The 26,781-nt window shown below is 36.3% G+C and overlaps 1 protein-coding gene across 4 annotated transcripts in view; it reads left to right on the top strand.

Moving 5' to 3' along the window:
- The window catches only part of LOC126921208 (acetylcholine receptor subunit alpha-like), a 101,610-nt gene that overhangs the window by 7,725 nt on the left and 67,104 nt on the right, over positions 1-26,781 (top strand). For 3 of the 4 annotated variants that reach the window (XM_050732557.1, XM_050732554.1, XM_050732553.1), the window contains exon 2: positions 15,543-15,595. The gene's annotated coding sequence lies outside the window, so the exon portion shown is untranslated. Of the gene's footprint in view, positions 1-12,876; positions 12,896-15,542; positions 15,596-26,781 lie in introns of those variants that run through there. The other variant, XM_050732555.1, reaches the window with a different exon arrangement.

Genomic DNA, 26,781 nt, shown 5'->3' on the forward strand with positions numbered 1-26,781 from the left:
ATATCTTGTAACATCTATGTACATTTTAAGAGCCGTTTCAAGTTTTAAGTGAAATATTTCTAAGAGGACATTTTCTTTCACAGAATCCGCTTAACATATTAAGTATGATCTAATATGCCGACGGCTCGTGTTCTCTAAGCTCCGTGGAAATTTTCCTGTCCGCGAGTAAAGGCATGGAATTAAGTCCATGGTAATCACGTGGATAATGGACAAGCGTGAAACCTCCTTGACGCATAATTCCTCATCCTAGTAGGCAGAGATGGGACATTGTATCGTGTACAGGGGGATTTACTCGCGCAAACAGATGGTGTTGCTTGCCCACCAAGTAACCTGTATGCTATTCACAGTTTTGTCAAGCCTAAACGATCTTGCACGCGAGGTAATCATAGGGAATAGGTGATCAGTGAGTGAAATTATCAGAAATTATAAGCATCTTGTCAAATCAAGTACAATGGCGATTCTTCATTTGTAATCTGCACAAATATATCTGCGTCAGAGTTTCAAATACGATACAAGTACAAATAAATACCTACAATTATATACAAACGTATGGTATACGTAAATTTTTATTTAACGTATAATATGATCAATCACTGTGATTGATTATTTTCCATCTAATATTATAACGTATCTAAATATAAAATCGGTATCTATGACTAACCTACTATTGTTAAAAACGCTATCTAAATCGGAATGATCCATTAGACCATCTTTTCCAAACAAATATTATCATCTGTAATTTTTTTCATTTTGCTTCATCAAATATTTTTCCATCTCATCCAACGCAACGGAAAACAGATCTCCAGCGATTCTTTGAAAGGTATAAAAAGACACGCCTAACAGGAGCAAACGGGAAGCTTCTAGTGTTAACGAGCTTTCTGAAAGAGCTAAATTATACGCTGCAGCTTGATCAGCTTCTTTCTGTCGGTTCCATTCGGCCCTCACGCTCTCGTTTCCTCCTTTTCGTCCATATTTATCCGCATTTACCTTCTAGCTTTCGTTTCCCCCTTTTATTCCGTGGTCTTCTTTCGTTCTTGGTTTTCCTCTTCTTTTGTTCCCCCTCCTTTTTTTTCCTCTTCCTTTTGTCCACCACGCACTCGCTATTGTTTCCTTTCATTATTCTAGACCGACGCTGAAAGCCGACCAACGAAACGGGTTATCGTCGACTGGAAATCGACTGGTCGCTTTGTAAATTAGAGAAAACAAACAATCGCCGCAGAATCGTCGATCGGCGAGGTAAATTCATTTCGCGGCCTTAAATAGTTCGGCTGCTGGTCGTTCTCCAACGTTTGACCCTCACTCGGAAATAGCTGGCCGATGAACTGGATATCGCGGCAATCGAAATTCGAATGCTCTGTAGTTAGAAATTTAATCAAGCCAGCCCCCTTCCCTTTTTCACCATAGGAACAGCCGAATTTGTTCTTTGATTCCATGAGTTTTGTATGAGATTTGCGAGATCCACATCTGAATTTAGATTGACTTGGCTCTTCATAATTCTAACAATTCGATTCTATTTTGTACAAATCACTTTCTACAATTTATTTGTATTTTTCTTTTTTTATTCAATATCCATTATTTTTAATCTTTTAACAATCATATCGAGTCATAGTGTCTGATTATACGTAACACAGCAGAAACTAAGGCAATCGTAGTACTGTTATATTTACTTTATTTGACAAAAATATCAACGAAGTCTGCTCATTCCCTTATGAAGCTGCACTTTCTTTTTCATTAATAAAAAAAATATTAATAACTACGATCAAATAGGATCTCAATTTTCTCTGGCGGTTCTCTAACGTCTAAAATGTGTACAAAAACAACCCTCGGGTTATACGAGAGCATCGAGGAGGGAGAGTATGCGCGGGCACGGCAAGATGAACGACGTGTTTTCACGATGGCCCAGCAACGACTCGTAATTGCATAAAGCGAGACACAACGGCGCAATAAAATTCCTCTTCCCCGTTGTACAGCCTGCGATGTCTTCCACGATCCTCCGTCCCGGGATTTTTGACTCGATTTACCCCATGTAACCCGTTTTTAACAATCTTAATTGCGTTTCGACAACGTTCAGTGCCGCTATGGTGTCTTCGCAATTTCCAACGGACAGCTACCCGCTGTATTTAAATAATTTCTTAGCTTAAAACTTGGTATAAAATCAACGTTTGTAATGCTCTACTTTAGTTTTTAATATGCATTTCTTTTTATATTGTTTTCTTTCTAGAAATTTTCAATCAAGATAATTGATTACGCGTTCGTGGCTCTTTGGGTTTTAATCGTGTTCCTAATAGCATGTTTGTGATTGGGATGTTTGCAAAATGTCGAAGCAAAACATGTTGACAACTTGAAGAACCACAAAAATATGCCACCTAATAATCGTCGTGCAAATTTCAAATCTAAAATGGCTATCTTCTTTATGAACTTCTAGAAAAGTTAGATACTATTCTATGAATGTAGTTTTTGAATAGTGATGTGAAAAGGCAATTTTTTATGATCACGTGGATATGAAATTTGTATATTTGAGGGGAATGAACGTTAACAGATTTTGATAAAAATTGGAAATTTGATTCAATTTTTAATTTAGTTAGATTGCGAATGGTAATATTTCCATGGAATTTTAGATGGACATTTACATAAAATTTAAATAGTTTCTGGCTGAGATTTTTACAAGATATACGTTGCAAGGTTTTAAAATGCTTAACAATTTTATGCTAATGTTTGTACAAGGTATTTTCTCTTTGTTTTTATTTTACTACAAACATGTACTTGCTTGTATAAGGGAGAATGTTGAATACATCTACGAAGATAAAAATCTCAGGAGTGTTGATAATGAGAGGGACAGCTTTCCAACGACGATGTTAGTACCAACTGGCGCACCACAATGTTCATGAATTTTTACGAGAGAAAACCGATTGTACGGAGGGGACGTAACAGGCCGACGTAGTCGCCAACTTCTACCAGGCTCTTTCTTTCTTTTCTTTTTATTTTTTTATTTTCTTCAACATACTTCTTGCAGATTCATTCATTCGCTCGAGGTTAATAACTCATTTTAACCTGATCTCCACTTAAACTTCTACTGAAGGTCACAATATTTTATATCGAATCATAATGTTACTTCCAAAGTATCTTAAGCGGCTTCTTTTTTCACCAACAGTAAGAGAAGTTTTAAAAAAAGACTGGCTTACATATACAAACTTGATTTATGAAACTTAGCCGATGAAGCGGAATTTTATAAATTGTTAAAGTAATTTTTACGCCCATTGTATATTACTGTTATATATTTGTTTGTATATTATTACTATTATTATTATATTTCAATATATGTATATACGTTGAGTCGACCAGATACTATGACGAACAAGATTTTACAACCAGTTACATTCATTCTATCATATTATATCATGTTGCATAGATATTTCAAGTTTAAAAGAAAGAATATCTTAGGTATACCGCACACATGTCGAATGTATCTCGAGCACATTTCGGGGTTAATTCCGCCATTAGTCCGGATAATTCAGTTCCAAGCAAACTGGTGTCGAGGAAAAAATTCAACTGGTGACAATGAACACCTCAAAAGCGTAGCTCTAACAGAGAACGACAAAGAAAGAGAGAGAGAGAGAAAGAGAGACAGGAAGAGAAGATACGGCATTAGTCGAGCTCAAAGCTTTCGGGAGAAAGTCTAGCGTAGCCTCTTGTCTCTCTTGTCAACTCTTGTCTGCAGTTTATCTGCTACAAATGTTCCGAATACACAGAGGGTCGCGTAAAAGCAACGAAGTAGCTCGCGGCCTGCGAGTGTGAATGCATCTGAAGCAGTTTCTCCTCGCTTTTCCTCCGCTGTATCTTGGAATTTTCGTCTGTTGTCCCTGTTATAGTAATTCGATAGATGTTATAGTGCTAGCGAATCGCTGAATACAAAGAGAATGATGCAACGTTGGAAATTGAGGAGTAGCTCTCCTGTGGAAATTTGTGAATGATTAGGCGGGATTTGCTGTCGAAAATGATAGTAGCTTTTTGACAGAAAGCGTGGAAAATTGTTCAGTGTTCTAGGACTAATATAGTTTGACAAATTCTTGATGAGAAGCATCGTGTTCTGGGACAGAAACTTTTCGTCCAATATATAACTATGAGCCCGCATTATCCGTCTATCTTTTTTGTTTTCTCTTGTGAAGTGTAGGAAAGAAATCGAAGGAGTTGCAAAAGTGTTTCAGGAACTTTGAATGGCTAAAGTTTTCAATTATAATCCAAATATTTTACAAGTATGAAATCCTTGAAAACGAGCAAAATTTGGCTCTTTTTAACCCGAACAAAGAATATTTGAAGCAATTCTCGATGAAAGAAAGAGCACTTTTCAGTGTTTCCTTTTGTGCTATGCAATCGAATAAACATTCTTCTGTTCCAATAATTCACATTCTCATGGTCTATGATCATAGAAAGCTCGGACGAGATTTTAATTAGAAGCGACATCACTCGATCAGAGAAATGACTCGATTAAATTGCCACGAGATCTTTCTTCCAATTAGCGCCAATTCCTGCTGACTCTTTGCACAATAATCAAACTTTCGCAACATTGTAATCGGGAACATATGAAATTAACAGTTTAACGAGTCTCGTAAAAAAAGTATAAAAATGAATTCACGACGGTTGTTGTGCACTAGGAAGCTATCACGATAGCGCATAGTATGTGACATAAAAATACGCGCGGGTATCAAACCTGAACCTATGTATATTGGTCTTAAACTTTCCTGCATTTTATTTGCGAGTTCGCCGCTTTTTTTCTTTATTCTTGAACCTATATCAACATTTGCTGTGTTTTGTTATTATTTCTTTTCTAAGATTAAAATTCTTTAGAAACATGCATCAAACCATTTTATTACAATCACATAATTCAATTATTGCCGATTGGATCGTTAAGTTTAGCTCTTCTACGTTTCATTACTCTTCCATTTTTTTTACCTTCACTATCTGTTTTCTTTCGATTATCCTCTTTCTCATCCGCTTTCCCTTTCAAGAACAGAAATTTTCGTTCTAAACAATTATTAATTCTCAAATTACAATCAAAGTCGCTACCACTGTACGCGCGATTATCATCCCCATTGTCCAAATGTATTTAAAAATAAATCGCAAAAAAATGTTATTATCGTTCAATACCATTGGCTCACGATGTTACTGTACTTTTTTTTTTACTTTTCTGAATACCAGTAAAATATCGCAGTAATAAGGAGTTGCTAGACGACACTAATCTAAATTCTAAGACCTCGATATAGAATCATATTCCATTTGGAATAATGTCGCTACACCCTGTTCAAATTGATCCACGAATCTGCATAAATCTGATTGGACAATTTACAAGGCGGGAGGCAATTCCACGGTTTAGTCCAACAGAGAAAGCGGATCCTGGCCGTCGCAGGCGCAGGTGAATTGCAATATTCACTCGATGGAAGAGGAGCGGGGGAAGGATACTTCGATGGCATCGGAGACTCGAGGGTTGAACAACATTTTACAAGTTTAATGGCGAGAAATTAGATTGCGGCGAAGTTGAGGCTAACTCTTTTTAACATTCCCTAACTTCTTTTTTCTCGTGCTCCTTCTTAACTCTTCTTTCTTTTCTTCCTCCTTTTTCCCTTGTCTTCAGCAATCTCTATCGCTTCTTCATTTTTTATCACATTTTGCGCGCTCGTGCTCGAAAAAGAAGTGGCAAGTTTTGGAGAAACGGCCTGACAAGAATAATTGCGAAGGTCTTGCCGTAGACTGGAATCCCTCGTCGCGTAGTTTCATCCTGAATTCTATGAGTTCTCGCATGTCTGAAACTCGCCGGAAAACCGAGTTACAACGGTTTAATTAAATTATGCTACAATTTCTTTTTCTGCGAACTGTTTCTCCGTTTTCCTCGCTGACCGTGCAACGTATTTTATAATGAGCTGCATTCCACACAGAGTTTTGTTTCCTTCGCGGTAGATGGTCCATTCGTTTGTGTTTCGATTCGCTTCAGCTCGGAGGGACAACGTTCCATTTGATACCATTAATTCACTGTAATCGAATTTTAAGAATTTGTAGCGCTGCACCCTTAAAACGTTCGTTTATAAATAAGAAAACGTGCGTTTACTCTTGAATTTAACCACTTCTATTTCGAGAGGTTTAATCTTTATTTCTCTGTTTTATAACATAGAATTTAAAAATACGTTTCTTGTTCTTTGAAGCATTGTAAGTACAGAATGACTTTCAAATTGTTATCCCGTGTAATAATTACACAAACTAAATTAAGTAGACCTTGGTATAAAAATCTTTTGTGTTATTACTGTTGCGTTATTTATTAAAGAAATCTATTTGTAACACGATATTTCATTGAAATAGGTTTCACGATAAAGGTATATTTTCGCTTATCTTTTGTTCATTGGTGAAAAGAAATTTCATAATTATTTCATAATAGTATGATAATACTATAGAATATATAACAATTTTATAGATACTAAAATTATAATAAATAGAATAAGTGTCGTTTGGATGGACGTTTAACCCGATACATTGTGGTACGGATCCAGTAGTTTTGACCGGTTGTGGTCAGGCATCACCTGCAACGTGACAGCCAGTAGTCTGCATGCAGTTGTGGTCAGTCGCTTAATTCTACGTTACTTTTTAGGTAGCTACGTATGATTTTCCTATTAGAATTAATGTAAATTAATTCAAAAGAGAGCAATACATACATCACCTTATTTTCGAAAAAAAAATGTTATCCCGTACTATTTTTAGTTCGATTTAGAGACAATATAGAAACGTAAAAGTTGTTCAGGTACGTACTTACATTTGGATATTTATTAATCTTTTGAAAAAATATTAATACATTTACGAAATATGAGTTTCACGCACGATGCGTCCTCATCAATTTTCCATTAATGCCATTGAATAACTTAAGGGTCAGCGCTTTGGAATCAATTATTACGATGCACTTATATGTTATAATACCAAGTTAATGCAGATAACGTACAGGGAATTGGACTAATAATTGTCATTGCAAAAATTAATGAAATTGACAGATATACGACGACCCCAATATCACAGAAAATCCGTATAACGATAAAAATACAACGGAAGGAAAGAGTCGAGATTTCTCCAGGCAGAATTCTTCACTCTTTAAACAACCATCTTTTACATTTGCAATTCCATTGAATTGCCAACAATTACATGTTGTTACTCAAGATTTTACTCTTACTCTCTGTTCTATGATCCACCAAAGTTCATAAAATCCAGCCTCGCTATACTACATGTTAAATCAAATTCTCTCATAAGCACGAGGTAAAGGACGAAATAGAATAAACGCTATCGCGATCAAATTTCAATTTTCCGTCCGCGCCGTATACACGAGCTATGCATAAAACATCGAATCCCCTTCCATGAGAACGCTCTTCTAACAACCGTCGTCTACTTCACGCGAGCCCCGTCGTTCGTCGAGGCTAGAACGTCCAAAGGCATCAACCGCGACGATTCGAGCGTCGGATTCTCGTCGAGTTTACTGAAACCACCATCATGTAGAGAAAAGGAAAGAGAACCGACGTTCATTCGAGAGCCTCTGGCTGCACGCCGCTTTCCCTTCCGCTATTAATTGCCAGCAACGCATCCAAGACGAGTGACGACGGCTCGTTGACTCGTTCCTTAAAACTGAGAAGAGTCGCGCTTTTCTTCTCGTGGCATCAACAAGTTTGGTTAATTATGAGGCGGCAGGGCGAGCTCTACCTCGGGGAAGAAGCACGAGCGCGTTTGTTGACTCTTGAACGGTCAGACGTTTTAACGAGTCGCGATAGAACATTGTGAGTGCTCTTTGGTTGGGCGGAAAAGAATTTAGTTTAATGAAAAATGGGACTGTGAACGTACAGTAGAACGATCTGTAGGGAAGTGTAGCAAAGTGAAATGATTTCGAAAGAAGTATGGTGGAAATGGAAGGACATAAATCCTGGAAATGTACATCAACGTGTTGAGTGAATCATGGTGCAACAAGGTGAGTTTCCATTGTAATATTTTTGCAGGAAGGGGAACGAAGGAAACGAAGCAGAGTGACTACAATTAACAAGGGGAAATTAGTATGATTTCGAGGAAAATATCATCGAAATAACAGAAGAAAAAAGAGATGATTTTGAAGAAAGTTAATAGGAGAGAAATGAATATTTGAAGGGTCGGAGGAACTTGGCGTAAAATGAGTATTTATTATATTTGTAAAAGCAGTGAAAATAACGTTTGACGTACAGAGTTTCCAGATAGTCTATCCGCTTGATTCCTGGCGTTATCGTTTTAATTGCAAATTAGAGATTGTGAAAGAGATTTTTTTCTGCTCACAAACGATCATTGGCTGTGTGTCTCGACGAGTTGTCTCTTCGACGGTGAGCCTGTTTCCGAGTGCTCTAGTTAGTTTCACTCGGGAGAGAAATTTGGAACGACAGTTCGGATAGAAGTTTTCACTATGCAAAGTATCGAATATTTTATTAGAGTGTCCGGAGTGTCGCGTTTCCTCCACGTATTTCACGTTAGTTCGCCTAATGTCTTCGATGCTCGCTAGATTTTCTAAGGGAATGGGGCCTTTATTGATCGGACATATCAGGAAAGACTATGAAAACAGGAACAACTGGAATACATATATCGTTACTTCAATTCTGCGATAAAGTTTCTCTTCGTGAAAATGTACGCCTTTGCCCAGAAGTATATGGACACCTGCTTATTTTTGCCAGTACATACATATGTATAGATCAGTTATAAAATTACACATAGAAAATCACAAAGCATCATAAAATGATGGAACACAATAAAAGTTAATTTTAACTGTTAATATGCAATCACAATATTGGCATACATAAGCGTCAAGCAGTTGCATCGTGAAGCAGCTTTTTTATTTAAGAAATTTATTATACTCATATCATATGGTTGTGAAGCTATAAATAACCTAGAAATGATCTGATTGAGCGAAAGACGACTGTAATTGATTCTAATAATATCTAAACTTTTTGATATTTTTGCAAATCATATATTTCATTTTGATGTAATACCATATACTGCAGATTGATGGTTTGCTATTGATTGAGATATCCTTAGTAACAGTTAGGTGTTGATAAAAATGTCTACATACTTATGGCAAACAATGTATATCCTTATGTGATGGAAAATGGATAAATAGATAAAATAATATAATAGAAGAATGAAATATGTTGATAATTTATCAAACAGCTCGAATTATATACATACAACGAAATGTAGAGGTAGATTCTCATTTACATTAATGTGCCACGCGATTCAGCCTAAACTCCAACGAATCTGGCTTACGTTTTACCAGTTTTCGTTATTCCATACCTTCAACAGCTTCATTTTTTCCAAACTCAGCGAGTTCTCATTTTTCCCGTGGAACACCGCATTTGGCCGCTCGTCCTAGAGGATTAAAATAGTTTTTTTTAAACACGAAATATTCATCTATTTTAAGCCATACAGACCCCTGCCGTTTCGCTGCATACTAATGTTTTCGCTACGTTTAGTTTCAAAGAAAATTAAATAAATAAAATGCAAAAAATGCACAGAAATGAGAAAATTTCGCAAGAAACAAAAACACAGAAAGCTTATGGCTACTTTGTCACGTAACGAGAAAGATCTTTATATCATACGTATCTTTTTCTCCCGGCCAGTTACTCTACTTGTTTTATTTACTCACGTTCAATAACGTCGAGTCGTTCTCGAAACGCGAAATGTCGGACATTTACAGCCGTTCGAAATGCAAATGTTTCGCGAGCGTTTCATACCTACACTCGTTGTTCTATTTAACATTCTTCGTGGTGGAATATTTTTACTTCTTCCTCCTGGCGAACGAGAACACTTTAATTTCAGCAAAGAGAGGTCTCCTCCTCTTACCGGGTCTTGCGTTCTTGTTTATTTTTAAACCGATCGTTCTGGCTCGTTTTTTTTCGTTTCTTTTACGTTTACGTTCAGTCTTATGTTCCCTTCTGATGATATTAATCGAAGCGGTAAGAGCAAAAGGAATAGCAATAGCAGCAAACCGTTTCAACGCGTGCATAATCACGTGTAAAGCAAAGCAGCTGCTGGCTTCTCTGAAAAGGCATTAAAATCCTCCTCGTTCAGTCAACAGAATCAGCAGAGAGGCCCCGTCGCAAGCAAATATATTGTAAAACCGTTACCTCGATCGCTTGCCTCTTAACACCTGAGAGCAGCCATTAGTCGACGCCCTATTCTTCGTTGAATCAATGTAAAGTGTTCACTGATGAGAAACGTTGAATATACATACACTGTTTTTCTTTTTTTTTTTTTTTTTACAAGGTGTGTATGAGTTTTTCGATTCGATTTAACGAGAATGGTTACTCTATAAATGGCCTATATTATTTCATTGAAAGGTTTAAGTTGGTCATGCGTCACTGGAATACCTTAGCAAAAAGACGTTAAAAGTATTTTAAGTACAAGATACACATTTTTCGTTCATCTCTTGAAATATATGATTTTATTCTAAAGAAACAAACTTTGATATACGGTAGTTCTTAAAAGAATGTTCGGCACGTGTTTTCTCTTATCAGTGTCCATATCGAAGGGACGAGAATTCTCCTTAAAATTGCTCTCACAGTGGACGTATTTATAGACTATCTGAGGAATTATTATGACTAGAGGAAATGGTCGATAGTATAAATGGAGGGATTTTATAGTTTTGGATAACAAATTTAGACAAATCTGTCTTTTTACATAAAATATTAACAAAATACTCCTTCCTCTCTAAGTTCCTCCCCTTTTGAAACAACTGTTCGGTAGAACTTCCATTTCGTCGTATATCAATCTATCAATTTATTCAACAAATCTTTCTATTTCCCGAAGCATTAAGTCGGCGTGACTTGTACAAACATCTCTAAGTTTATAGACGGACCAAATACATATTTCTATCGTCATTGAGCGTTATAAAATTCTCTACCGGGAAGATTTATCGAAACGATATAGCGACTGCAAATCCATACGGAGCGATCTCGCGGGAATTTAGAACAGTTGCTCAGAAGTGTCGAATTTCAGCGTCTAATTCGCCATCGATCTTTCGGGCTGTAGACTCTAGATTTTAGAGCGAAGGATAATAGGGAGACGGAAACTGCAACTTCGAGAAAGTTGGAGTATTGTGTCGATCCAGTTGGACTTTGACCTCGAAATAACGTCGTTCTGGAGATTAAGGAGACAGGATTCAAAGCGTATTGACCGCCTTCGACCTCAAAGCGCCCAGGGACCTCAAATTATTGAAGCACAATTTTTATACTGCCCTTTACTTGGTCCTTTGGCGAACGATTGAAAGAGGTAGAATCGCGAATCACTCTGAAGGATTATGCGTCTCTTGAAGACAAGATTTTTGTCCTCTTGATCGATATTTAGTGTAGCAGCGAACTTTAAAAGTTGTGGTTGCGGTCTTCAGACTTTTTTTTTATAAAGTTTCATAACCAGCGGGATATTTGTCGAAGTGGTTTTTTTGACGTCTTTGTCAGTTGGACGGTGTGTCTTTTTAGGTTTTTTAATTGGAGGAAGAAGCTCTTTTTAGTGCGAGTTTTATATTCTTTAATTGGGAGACCCCTTTTTTCGAGCGCCTTTTTTAAGATTTTCTTTTAATTGAGAAGAGCTTTTTTAGAGTAATATTTTAGGCTTCTTTAAATGAAAAGGGGTGAAAATTCCTTTTTTGGAAGTTGCATACTGTTGCATCTTAGTAAATGTAACGCGTAGGGATTGATATGATATTCTAAATGTCGCAGGTGCTCGAGGATACCACGTAACGATACTTGCTACTGAAATTACTAATACGTAAGTATGATAATAATGATTGCCAGGGACGATAGAATAATTACTAAAGACGATTAAATTCATTATTCTGTCATAGTAAATTAGTCAACTTTTACTTGAATATTCTACTAAATATTCTATCATATATTTTACCATATTTACAAATCATCTTCACTATAATCAAGATTTTACATGATGTAATGAATATAATAAAATTTCTCATAAACATAAATACAATAAATATATAATAATGACCTAAATGAAAGAAAAGCAATGTTATGACATATTTTGAAAAATATTAACATAAAATTCCGTCATAGGATACACATAGAGTGAACAACAATTCTTCATATTTTTATCTCTTACCCTTCAAATATAACAATTCTATATTTCCCACAAGATTCATATTCTACGTATAGGAATCGAAGAAAGGGATCAACCTCTACGCATTAACATTCACGTAAAACCTGTGGTGCCGTATCTTCTTTATGATGGAATCCCCATATTCAAGGGCAAGTGTCTGGCATCTGGTAAAGAATGTTCGGGCCTCGACCCTTTCTAAAAGCACATTTTCGAGGGAGATGTAAAAGAAAATGAAAAATATCGATCGGTGGCCGAGGATACGCGTTATCCACAACGCAGTATGGCACACAGTGTATCGAGGCGAGTAGAATTTCTCATGCATGTTCTTGAATATAAACTCAGCTCAAGTATAGGAAATGGTTTGATTTGATTCGTAGTATTTTTCTCTATTTCTCTCTCTCTCTCTCTCTCCCTCTCTTTCTGTCTCTCTTTTGTTCGTGGAATAAATATAGGCTTACTTCCCGTTTATCGGGGATGAGGATGTGTCGCGTGTCGGATTCGAAGCGCACGGATTTTAGAATGCTTTAGGGGACTGAAGAGTTTTAGAGGACCGGAATTTGTAATATTTTTTAGCATTTGCCAAAGCTATTTTCATTAAAATACCTTTGCCCTTCTATTTTTTTATTGGTAGGAGGGAAAAGAAGAGAAAAAGGGAGAACAAAAGAAGGAGAAGAAAAGAAAAGATGGAGGACAGAAAGGAAAAGGAGAATAGATAGTGATGCTGAAGAAATGAAGGGAAAAGAGGAAATTAGAGGTAGTTACTTTTTCTTCTACTCATCGCAGCGGTTCAACTACAATGACCAATATTTGTCTAACATAGAAATTTTTATTAGTCTTATAAATCTTCGTTCTCTAATATTCTATTGTCAATCCGTTTTGCCATATAACACGATCAAGACTGTTAAAGACACAGATGTACAAATTTTTAGTCGAAAGCATAAGAAGGTGTAGAACGATGGAATAAGTAAAGTATTTAAAATATTTGTAAAAGGCTGGTTAAATAGATTTTATATTGCGATAACCTTTATCCTTTCGTTAAAGTAGAACACGAATTAATTTATCATAATCCTTTTATTGAATCACGGAGAGATAAGAAATTTTAGAACTGTAGAATAAATAAACTATATTTAAAACATTCGTAAAAGTTGATCCGATCAGTTTTACGTAGACACGACTTCTCATTCTTTTGAAACAAAACAGCAATGCATTTATTCATCGCATATTTTCATCAAATCACGAGTCCGTCACTTTCTGCTTTTTTAGAAATACAAAATGAAATTGTTTAGAATTCTCTCGCGATAGGAATTAAACTTTAACATCCATCAGTAGCTTATCCGGTGTTATTTGCTGTAGAAAAAAATAAATATCGCTCGATTCGATCCTCGGGAATACTCATGAAACTTTCATACCCTTTTTCGACTGATAAATATGTAGCTGGGCGAGAGAAACGGCGTCCACGCGCTTGTGCCCGGATACATTATTAAAGTATCGAGTGAACCTGCAAATACGCGAGACGCGTCGATATCCTGTTTCATTTTTAATTACTTCCGCCTACGTTTATACGCGCGGCTCGAAATCATTCGAAAGGTAAATGAATTTGTCGGTCGAGGCTAATTCGATTATCCCCCACGGTTTCGTAGCATGAAACGAGATCGGATCTTGGTTAAATGTCGATCGCCGTGCTGTGAAAGAACGATCCTGGATAAACAGGATCATTTTTATCCAGGAAATTAATATCGTTCGGATACTCTGAAGCGTACATCGAGGAGTTTTAGCGTGGTAAAATCACAGTAGAAGAAATAACAAAGTAATTTTTAACTTTTATTATAATCTTCGATAATTCGTTAGAACATTTATCAATTTATAAAAACGTGTTGCTTTATTAGCTGAAAGTTCGACGAACCAATACCGGATGTATCATTGCTAAAATGTCTGTTATCGAAAAAGAACAGGTTTTGCAAGTTATACGATATGTGATACTAAAATATTTTATATTTTTGCCGAGTAAAAGACACAATATCAAGAGCAAATATTTCACTACGATTCGTATCACATATACCTTACACAGTATAGAGACTGCTACTGCACAAGGATTATTTGTCAACTTTGTAGGCAATAAAAACCAGATCGTCGGTGAATGTGCGAATTCACGAATAAGAAGAAACATGAAGAAAAATTGAAGAACCTATTGATCAAACAATGTCCATATTCAATGTCTAATAACTATTATCTCTAATTTATTACAATCCGATATATATAAATCGTCTGTACATAGTGATTTACCATTTTCACCGTCGTAGAATCTACTTCTTCTTGCTCGGTTTCGAAAATTCTTCGATTGAAACCTTTCGAACTGAGCATCTGTTTCTTTCGATGGAAGAATGGCGACAAAGCCGAGTAAGAATGGTCCGCCGTCATGATTTATGTTTGCTCGTCGACGAAGGGGCAACGGGAACATAGACCGTGCAACGACGATGTTCATGTCGCGTTACGATCGCAATTTCACCGGCCATTAACCCCTCACCTCCCTTCCTTGTGTAATGCATCCTTCGTGATATACTAGTGGTTTATTAAGGATGATAGAGAAATACGTACGGCTGGTAAAGAAACTTTTAGCCGGAGTAATCTTTCCCGTCGTTATAGATTTCTTTGGAAGTTTTCATTTTCCCCGACACTTTTAGCCCGCAATCCCGTGAATTCGTGGACATGAAATCGCGATCCCTCTTCGAGAATCGCGCGTTGATGGTGCGCGTAACGCAGCACACGTCGGAATGAATGTAGCACGCGGTCGATTATGGAGAAAATTTCAGAATCTGAGTACGCTGATCGTGGTAAAACCGATTAAGGTAGAATGTAATAGAATAGAATCGCGTTAGGATTAGAAATTGGAAAAGTAATAGATGAGCGTGATGGAATTGCAAAACGAAAAAGAATAGGATGGGCTTGAAATAAAATGGAACTAAAAAGATGATCGAATAGAATGGGACGAAGTGAAATGGAATTAAAGAGATTTGTGATTTACTGATTCTTATGAGAATAAAGAAAGAGTAGAATGACGAAACGTATTATTTAAGAAATTTTCTTAACACGTTGAATGCCATTACAGTCTTATGTGTTTTATCCTGGTGATCACGATATACCATGCCATAACGTTTAATTTTTGTTTAGTTTTATGTTGTAATAAAAAATGATTACCAAAGGGATCCATATGGATATAACAATTTTCCCAAGTTTGCACTTTTTTGATAGAGATCCATCTTTCATTTTACTTACATTTTTAGAGATCATTCTTTAATTTTCTATACTTCTGTAGTAATTCTATCATTAAATACGTGGCTCAGAATTTTGATATTAAACGATGCTATTTGTCTCCATAAATGTTTATCGTTTTTCTGTTATAGGTAGCCGTCCAATAGCGGTGCTTTCAGGCGTTCACACGTCGACACAGCCTACGGTAAGAATGCCAGCCTTTCGCGATACAGTTATTTAGAAGATCCTTTTATGCGTAAAGCATAATCGTAAAGTTTGTCTGATAGTAATAAAAGTGACTTCATATACATAGCCTCAGTTATTCTACGCGAACAGCTACATTTATGGTTGAATCGCGTCAAAAAGTTTGAACACACATTTGTTGCGTGTTCGTGATTCAAATACGCAAACTTTAGAATCTTGATCTTTTTTCTATTGGCGTGAGTAATTTATCAAATAATTTTTCACTTATCGTTCATTATTATATTTTTATTCTAAAGACTTATTTTATTGTTTTTTTTTCTATTAGTGCCTTTGAAATAAAACAAGTAGTTTCGGTTTTAAAATTAAATAAAGAACAGGAGTCGCTGTTATTCGAAAAGAAACTTAAATAAAGAAATAGAATTTGAGAAATTGAAAGGATAATATTTAGTCTAAATAATAGTTTCATCTACTTTATTTTATATATTTTATATTCTATATTCTATGTTCTGTATTCTAAGACTAAGACATTTTCCTTACAATATATCTTAATATATGTCTTAAGCTTCCAAAAACTATAAAAGAATCATCGTCAATGTGCGCGATTTATCGTCTGAACTCCATGCAAAACAAAGTTTTCGAACATTAAAAGTTTCTTTGTTTATCGGAAGAAGGTTGTGTCGTAAAAATTTGAAAATCGTAGCAGAGTTAAATAACCAGCAGAAAACTTTTCGAGTACCTAACAAACCTTCTAAATATCTAGCAAAATTATCTAATACAAAATTACCTAACTATCGAGTGCAAAAATTGCTTACCCTTTAACCATAATAAGACAATAAAGATCGCGAAAATCGCTTGTACCTATCGATATTCATTGCTTCAAAAATACCTAAGTAAATTCATAAATTCAGCTGATAGAGCTCGAGACGGAATTGCTAATCGTCTACAAAGGTAGCAAGAATCGAGGAATCGGTCTTAACGCGAGCAACTCGCTTCGTAGGTGAACCTATCCGAATAAGGGTGGATGCTCGACAGGGGGAAAGGAAATTGCTCGAACAAATTGAAAAGCGTGGACGCCTCTATTAGACCGAACGAGCCGGGCTCGATTTTACAGACCCTCAGAATTATACTTTCAAAGTGCTTTAAAAGGCAGATCGCTGCTTCACCTCGAAACTTCAATTTGCTCCCTTTCGATCTTCAATCAGCGTAAGATTCACCTTTTCGACACCTTTTTTATGATAGTTTCATTTGACCGCCGAGTAGAAGGTTGCCCCACTTCCAAAATCGTCTCTTAAATGTAGCTGTCTTATAGTTCGTCGGCTTTCGATCGTGTTTTTCACAGTATGATACCTCGATGAACATCTCGATATTAGATACTCTTTTCATACAAATAAATTTCATAGTGATGCAATAACAGTAAATGCTGAAACGCGTATCTAGGTTGTAATCATTTTATTATAATCAAAACCGTTTTGTTACGATCAAAAGTATTACAATGAGTAAATTTACAAGAAATTTAAATGTACAAAAAAGGATCGCTGTCCATGACGTATTTTTAGAAGATACTCGTACATTGTTCAAAGATTCTTGAAAAAATTAATATTAATGCGCCTATTAGAAGGATCAGGTATCTTCACACATTCGCATCTCTACCATACACTTTTCGTTTCGAACTTCAATTTTCCCTTTCCAACAATATTTTATCCAAATTGGAAATTCATGGCGAAGTCGCGAAGAAACGAACTCACCTCGACGAACAAGCGCGTTTTATTAAATTACCGATCGGTTGGTTAATGATCGTGAGCTTTTTGCGGTCAGACCAGTGTCCAAGAAAACCAGACGCGCCCGTCTTTGTATTAGAACATGTGTGCTCATGTGTGTGTCTAATGTGTGTCGTATGGTTGTATGTAGCGGAGACGTTAGCAAACATCCGTGGGTTCAACATCGATTACCACTTTACGCAGCGACTGGACTACGTTGATGATGCTTATTCGTTTGGTACACAAGCTGTGGTTAAACGAGACACAAGTACGGCTGGCGGAAAGTGGATTGGTCAACACGGAAGCAGCGCCTCTTTGTTTTTTGTACTTCCGATGGCGAGCTGCTTGGTCGTTGGAATGACTCCGAGTTACCGGGTTTGAGGGTGAAAATGCACACAGCTTTCAGAATATGAGAGAATTTTAGTTGGGAAAAAATCGTGTGCTTTTTTCTTTTCGCTGTAATGATTTGGGCTTACGTTTGGTAGATTTAATCTTTCAATTTTTTAGATAATTATAGAGGGTTGTTATATTTGGGGAGCCTTAATTTTTCAATTGTTCGATTTTTGTAGGGTTGCTAGGCTTGGAAGTTCAAATTTTTTAAATTTTTTAGTGGGTTGTCAATAATGATATATTGTTAGATAATGGTGCTGTAGGTAATTAATCATCTGTCAATCTTTAATGTTGATAATTGCTGAATCATTTTGCCCAAAATTATGTTGCATTACTGTAGCATTATAGCATCGTCAATTAAATGAAATATGACATTAAGCATAACAGCATTGAATATTAATCCAAACTAGTTCTACGATAAATCAATCGAAACGTGAATAGAATTCTTGCACATTCCCTGAGGCCTTTCGTATTCTGTGGTATAAACAGAATATGCCCATAACCGCAGCCTTTTAACTTTTAAATTAATGTGATACAGTTTTATCGTTAACTGTAAACTTTTAGTGTTTTTGAGATAAAGCCAAGAAATGGCAGAGTCTTCTCAAGAACTTAATTTTCTTTTATTCTTGCTTTATCCGTTTCACTTTATTGGAATAATAAAATAATAAAATAAATTCTTGAGAAGAGTTTGTCACATTTATTGGACTTATTTTTGTTAAACTTTCTTTCATCTTTGTTCGTTCTTGATTGGTTTAATATTCATATCGTTTCAGTAATTAAAGTTACATTTAGTATTCCGAAATAGTTGATTTGCGATATTAGGTCATAGGTCACGTTTTAGCAATCTAATGGGAAAGGTTGAACGTCTCTTAACTATACAGGGAACTGATGTTTTATTCTCGATTATTTTATCTTTAACGAAAATTATAACTATTATAATTTTGGATGCTTGGACGATTCTCATGATACGTTAAACTTGCAAACGTCATTCTAATTCGATTCATCTTCAATTATTTTCAAGACCCGTCAAATAATTGCTCTAGGATAATCATAAGAAGCTACGTAACGATTCTATTAACGAGCTTCTATTTTAAGAAGGGAGACGTTTCCTTTAAGGATCTAAAATAATAAAACATATTATTATTCTGCAATTCATGTTTCATGAAAATACTTGAATATAAGTAACTATGATTTCAAGTTTCTTCCAGTTATGTAAATATCTTAAATACGCATATATTTAACTTATAATTTTTTAACTTATAAAAAATCTACTTTGCTTTGCGTTCTACTATTTTCGCACATAATCTCTCACAAACTTGATCTCTTCCTTTTTTACATCCATTTCAAACTTGCCAACTGAAACTATCACCAATAAAACAATAAAAAGATTCTTGTCAACATTCGCTTCAAATTCTTCATTCAAAATACTCACGAAAGAAAGAGTAAAGCATAAAACAAACAAAAGAAGGAAAAAGGCAAGAAAATATTTTCCAATAAGTTTAGGTAAAGAGGGGTTCAATGGAAAAATCTTTAATTTCATTTAATAAAAAATCTTTAACCGTGAGGAGGATACGAACGAGCATAAGGAAAATTTAAAAAACTTTCTTTTTGCATAACATCACCTGTTAATATTTTCCAAAAAAAAAAAGAAATAAAATTAGTTGCCGTTGTAAGACGTAGGTAATACACATTTCTAAAAATTTCAAACTAAGAGAAGCTAGAAACAAGAATAAAGAAAATTTTCTAAAATTTCTTTCTGCATAACACTACAAGCAAATACTTTTTAAAAATTAAATATAATTAGTTGGCATTATAAGAGCACCATCGTAGGTAATATGTATAAAAAATTCGTAAAAAGTTTTAAGCCAGAGGAAGCTACAAACAAACATAGATAGCACCATAAAGAAAATTTTCTAAAATTTCTTCCCGCGTAACGCTACGTGTAAATATTTTCTAAAAATAAATATAATTCACTATCGTAAAAGCACCTTGAGATCTTTGCACGGTACCTGTACTCTGTATCCTTCCCTGTACTTATCTCGTTTTAGTAAAAAAAACTGCACTTGTACCACTTTCCCACAGAGCCCCTCGTTTCATCCAGCGTCTTTCATTCCACGGTGCATGAAAACCATCGTTCGTTGGTAACTGTTAAGTAGCAAGTTTCCTGACAGATTTCCAACTTCTCTCTTTTCCTCTCGTTTAAACTTTCGTTGTTTCTTGTTCAAACGTCGATTTAAATAACACGAGGCGACATTCGAAGAGCATTTAAAGTATGATAACGCGGTATCACGGTACATTAATTTAGATGAGAATGAGTTGATTTGATCTTGCTGTCTGATAGAGAATGATTATTCCGTGTGAGATATATATCGACTGATGACGATGGAAGGGGACGATAACGACGCAGCCACGATAACGATGATTCTCGGCTGGAAATAATTATCCACGGGCCGTGTCGAAATGGACAAATGGTTCATCGAGTATGGAAACTCTCGAGCAGAGTCGTGCACTTAATTGGAGTACATATTAATTACGCAATTTCCAACGGAGGATTATATCGCTGTCCTACAACGGACTCTAGGCTTCCGTTTGTCCCAAGAGCCATCGTTTGTTTCCGGTTTCTCGTGGATCTTTCGAGCTTGATTTTAGCCACTCGAAAACATACCGAACTTTTCGGACTGTTTTGAGAGACTCGAACTTTTGGAAATTAATAATTGGAACGTATGCAAATTATTAAGTCGGTAAGCTCGCTCATTTTTCGCTAGTGTAGTTTATTTTAAAAAATTTTTAAGAATTGCTTAATGAGTGTATGAGTATTTGAATTTTTTATAAAAAATATATATATTTATAGAGAAATGGGATAAATAAATTACTCCATGATTAGATAGAATACCTGTTGTGTTGTTTTAAGAAAAAGCGAAGAAACTTATTACTCAACCTAAACACGTGTGCTTTTATTGAACTTTCGTTGTAGCTTCTCTTAATCTCCTTCGAATTTTTGAGCTGTCTACAGATGATTCCGTGTGATTCGTGACGTTGAAAATTCGAAGGTTTTATTCTTCTCGTGTATATCCTATCTCGAGATAGTAAATATTAGAAATCAATTTCTGGAATATAATTAAACAGTGATTAAAACAAATTTCAACGAAGCTCTTGTTATCGATTCTCTCCGATTAACCGCAACCTGAACCATCTAAAAGTAGAACATTCTTAAAAGCAACATCCTCTACGTATATCTACAGCATCTACAGATATTCTTTGCGAAAAACAAGATAAAAAAGTAGATAAAAAACGGCGGGAGACTGCAGTCCCATTTATCTAGCCAAAGAAGGAATCACGAGGGCATCGTTATCGACAGGACTGGAGAGTAAAAAAGGCGGCTGGTTAGCTTCTAAACTGTCCGGCTACAGGTTACAGATTTTCCTCGGTTTGCTCGGCAGGTAGGGCTCAGGAATCGACGTTCCGCAAAATAGTTCCACAAGGTGGCCCTGCACAACGGCCTATTTTCCGTATTTTCACTCTCGTCCTCGTCCCGCGCGCAGCTTTTGTTGCTCCCTTTTCATCGCCCCGGCCGTGGATTCAGGTCAGCTCCGGTCGTTGCTTTTACACCGACGACCCTCCACCCTCATCGGGTCGCTCCACACACACACGCGCGCGCGCACACACACACACGTACAGTGACATAGAGTCAAACACCTGCATATACCCGTATATAGGTGATATACAAAGGGAGACAGAGGGGAGGGGGAGAGAGAGAGAGAGAAAGATGTACGAGTCATCAGGCCACGCTGCTCGATTCGAGACGGCGTACCAGTCCACGAAAATTGCCGGAAACGTGCTACTTCGTTGGGAATAATTGCCACCGACTCTCTGGCCATCGATGAAAGATCGATTGTCCGTTTGTACGGAACGTTATCTGGATACTCTGACCCGCGGATGGAAAAATAAACCCCGTCTTGATTGAGTTTTGATTCCATGTTTGTCTGTGTTTGGGGATGATGCTCCTCTCGTGGTTGAATGTTTGCGATATCTCCCTCATCTGTGGTCTCGCGTTTTTTCTAAGTAACGTTCAATCTGTCCGAGTATCATTAATACTGAGAGTTAATATTTAACGGTCATGTCTGGATCTAGAGATGGTAGATACGGATTTAGGAGCGAAATTGGTAGATACTGGAACTTTGGTAAATTGATTTCTGTTACGTCGTATTCTGGTATTCAGATGTTTGGAAGAAAAATTGTATGCCTTTAAAAGGGATTTACCAGCGTTGTTAGAAATTTAATAATATAAATATATAGTGGAGTTGGGAAAGCTTGGGATCATTTCTATACAAAGGAATATTATGTTTGTAGCCGCTTATTTATGTCGTATGTTCCATAAGAATCTATCTGAAGTTCAAAGAGTTAAGAAGGGAGATTTAGATCCGAAGAATGAACCTCATGTTGGATTAACAAGTGAATCTACTGCAAAAAAAGAAATAACTTTATGTAAAGGATATACAATAATATTTACTGAAAAATGATATTGGTAAAATGTCAGTAAACCTTTATGAAGTTATGTTTATTTAAAATTTTGGCAGAACTTAGAGTATCTATAGTAAAGTACTCTTTATAATATTTAACTTTTAATCATCTTTCTATTTTTATGCTCACAAAACTATGTTATTTGCGTACAAATTCATAGCCCACATATCAATAAACGATCAAGTTACCATCATGATCGACGTCAATTTTCAGTTCAGACATATTCCCCAGCTACTTTTTGAACCTTTCTATCAGAACAGAAAAGATCGATAGTGAGAAGAACGGAACATTCCGTTTGCCATTCTTTCGAACGTATTAGAGCACGGAAGGTGGTACCGGGTTCGGCTGATCACGTTGAGAAATTTAATGAAACCTAATGAAAGGGGCGGGTATTAAAGGTGTAAGTTCAATCTCGCTGAATTGAATGCTCTCGTCTAATGTAAGAATCGCGCGAGCTGGGATTTCGAAGTGTTCGGTCCGTGGCAAAAATCGTGAGTGGTCGTTATGGCAAATTGCATCCACTTGAACGACATCCTCCAAAATGCAATATCAGAAAGGAGGCGGAGCACTTGCACCCGCTACCACCGCGGCAGAAATTAGGTAAATAAGGACAATAGCAAGCATTCGAGTCCGATTTATTCATCCTTTGGCGATTTTCATTTTACTATTTCATTCTATCTTTTACTTTGAGATGCCTTCTTGTACAATGCAACTAATATTATCAGTGAAATCTTACGAGTTATTAGTGGCAATAAAATTTCGTGCATAGCAGTAATAAGATCAGCAATAATAGATATAAATACAATTTTACAAACTACGAGTCATTTGATCATTTTACGTGAAATTGTAAAATTCTGTTACAATTTGTAACTTGATAATTCGTCAATATTATTAATTGCTAAGTTATTATTAGATACATAAGGGCTGTAGTTTCTAGTATACCATAATTATGCTGCAACGATTATGCTATACATGGAAAAGTATATTAAAATTATTCATGAACCTTTCTCTAAATCTCTATTCTGTTGGCGTTGAAACTAAACAAAATTTGTCTTTTGTGCAATACTTACAATTTGATTATTTGAAAATCTACTTTACTGTGCTACGTTATAAATCTTATACTACTCTACTGCCATTATACTCTCCTTACTTAGAGTCTTTCTTAGCGTTACACCAACCGACTAAAAAAATATAGAAAGGCAGAAAAAATTGCAGTATCAAAAAAGTAGCAAAAGAAATTAAATTGTATAAACTATTGTATAAAATAATGATCTGTAATCATTTCGATCACTCTTCGTACTCTTAGTATCACTCTAAAATAATTAAAGGAATATTGCAGACGATGATAGATCCTCTGAATTTAAATTGTAATAAATCGCTCGCATATTCAGTGACTTTTTTTTTTAATCTCTTACCATTCACCTTCAATCTCTTTTTTCGCTCCATCTCTACTCAATTTTTCCTCGAAACTCGTTCAACCGCAACGACATAACAGACACGAGTTCCGAACGATGTTTTCGCAGCTGGGTTGAAAGGGTGGCCCGTTTGTAACGACAACTGTGGTTCAGGGGTGAATATTTTGTCTTCGTCGTTGAATCGAGTCGCTCAGCTCGCCATTCTGTTACCGAGTTTCCCCGGGGCGAAGCCGCGTAATGACCAGACATCGTTACACGCGTTAGAACGGAATGTTTTAACTCCCATAAAGGCTATTTACTTTAAAGGAACAAACGAATTTGCCAATTCGCAAACCTTTCGACGATCATCCTTTGCCTCCGTGTCGATACATCATTGATATTGCAAATACTTCTTTTTTTATTCATCCAGCACGAAAAGACTTCTCATAAAGAGTTAGGTGACTTTACATTATGTTTTACATAATCTCTTTATATTGTCTTACAATAGAGAAAGAATGAAAAAATTCCGTACATTGTCGATTTCGATTAAAATTGTCTTTTCCTTTGATTTTGTACGTAAACATGCACTTTTTTGTACTCTTCAAAATTGCTAAGATATCGAATAACATTAAAATGTAAAAGTTACCAAAAATGGACTCGTCACGTCATCTTTCTATGATTTTCAACGAAACGAGATACAGTTAGAAATATCGAAAAATGTACGACATAAAATATCTCGTGCACGGAGATACAAAGGGATTAAAAATGTAAATCGATAAATAAATGAATTATATATTATAATTATAGGTACAAATTCATTTTGTATCTACATATTTTTATCAGTTTATAGTTCGCGCGGCTTTAATTTCTTAAATTCAAGAAGAAAGATAATAATTTTCCAATGTCTACGTCGATATTTACAAACTGCTATCGCAACGTGACGCGAAATACGATATTCCGAGGTATCTTTATTTGCGAAAACGCAATTTTACCGTGAGAACAGCGCAAACTTATCTCCTCGCGTACTCCTTACGAACGCCATTTTCCCATGAAAATAGTTATCTTTCCGTGGATACGACGGTTGTAAAGTTATCATCCCCGTAGCTGGAACATACGTCGTTCGATAAAGAGCACCAACGTTTATCGTTCGGTGGAAACGATTGAATTTTATTAGTAAGAGAAATCTGGTGGTGAAATGGAAAATAAGGAGGCAGATAGTTCGATGTGCGAACGAGTGTTGCACGCGTGCAGATCTTCGGGATTGGCCTTCATTCATTCACGTCAACGTAGACGGTCGGTTGTCTGATCTATCGTTGTTCAAAATGGCAAGGAATGGCGTAACGGGGCGAAAAATGGCTCTTCGTTTCTCTATCTGCAGCGAGAAATGATATATACCGAAAACAGACAGTGTATTACGTGTGAATTTTCGACGATTCCTTCTGTTAGAAATTTTTCATCCCTTCCTTTTATTTCCTTTCTTCCTCCCTGTCTAGAACGATGAAAATTAATGGGAAGAAAATGAAAATAACGAAAAAAACTTGATCGTTCGTCAGAGTTAAGATTTTTAATATCGGTTGCGTCTTTCTAAGAAGATTTCGAAGTTGATTCTTTAGCAGAACGGTGTATGTTCCTTTCAGATTATGTAATCAAAGTTTCGTCGTAAGAGGGTGAAGTTAAGGTTAAACTTCGATAATTACCTTCTGCTTGAAATTATCTCTACGTAATTACGGCTGTTACGGTTATCTTTGGTAACTGAAACGTACGAGTCCTTAAAATACAGTACGAAATATTACATCCAAGAAGTTTTACTCGATAAACGGAAAGCAAATGATTGTAAGATATTGACAGGGAATTTTCCAGTTTGTTAAACAACACGTCCGATGATCTGTTTTATCTTCGAATAACCACAGCAGGCGATTGAAACGAATAATCGTGAATGATAGTTTAGAAACGAAAACGGAGATATAATAAAAAATAGAAGAGACAGAAGATAAAGAAATCGTTTCAATTGCAAGCAGGAAGAACAAGCTGGAAAATTGTAGGATAAAGTTTCATAAATCGGCAAGCTAGGGGAGTTAGACGACGAGACCAGGAATATCCCGGATCGTTCAGGGCTCTCAGGGATTCTCTGTCACGGGGACGCTTCTTGCCGGCTGAAAGAATTAATCACTTGTCAGACGCAGGGTTCTCGTGGATCCCATTTTTTCGTGACTCGCGAGAATAATTGGCCCGGCCCTGTCCCATGTGTTTTATTCGTCGAAACTCCACTTTAAAGGCCATCGGAAAAGGGACGAAAGGGGTGGCTGAAAATTTCGTGGCGTGGTTTAAATCGAGGCCTGGAACGGAAATAATTTGCACGTCGTTCGATCGCGTGCATCAAGGCGCGAATAATTTGCGAAATTATGACGCCGAGAATCGATATTGAGTCGCGACTGATATCCACCTAGGGGGATGAAAACCAGTTCCTTCTTTATCCTCGTTGTCTGTCTGGGTCATGGTGAATGGATAACGCGAGGGGAACGCTTGCTCGTTGTAGGGAAATCGTGGAGCGATTTGTCGAACAGAAGAATGGCGGGGATTGTGATTTAAAAGTCGAAGTCGGGATCCTTTTAACGCAGGAGGAAGCCATTCGAGGTCGCATGAATTCGGGATGGCAAAGGTTGAGTAGGTCATAATTATTTCATGGCCGTCTAAAGTACGGTCCTTCTTAGATTACTTTTCCTTCAGAGATTTCGTTTTTCTAGATATTCTTTATTCCTCGCGAGGGAATCTTACGGAGGATCAGTGTCCCAGGGATCTCGAAGAAGCATGGAAATTACTCCAGAATCGATTTATCAAAATTAGAATATGTTGAATGAGATGCTCATTGCCTCTAATATCCCAACAGGGAGGGTGTACAACCTTCGGCTTATCGATTTCATCGAAACATTGGATACTAGAAAATTTCATTCTGTTTAAAAATAATCCATTATAGAATCGGAGTACTTTCGGAATATTCGTGATTAGACCATGATATTTTCTATGCATTTATGGAAAATTCGAAAAAATGTACAAGATTCTAAATATTACAATTCTATATACTACAATGCACGAGTTCTATATAGTTTCATTTTTTCAAATTATAT

This window comes from Bombus affinis, chromosome 10, assembly GCF_024516045.1.
Source record: "Bombus affinis isolate iyBomAffi1 chromosome 10, iyBomAffi1.2, whole genome shotgun sequence".
Taxonomy (NCBI): Eukaryota; Metazoa; Arthropoda; class Insecta; order Hymenoptera; family Apidae; genus Bombus; species Bombus affinis.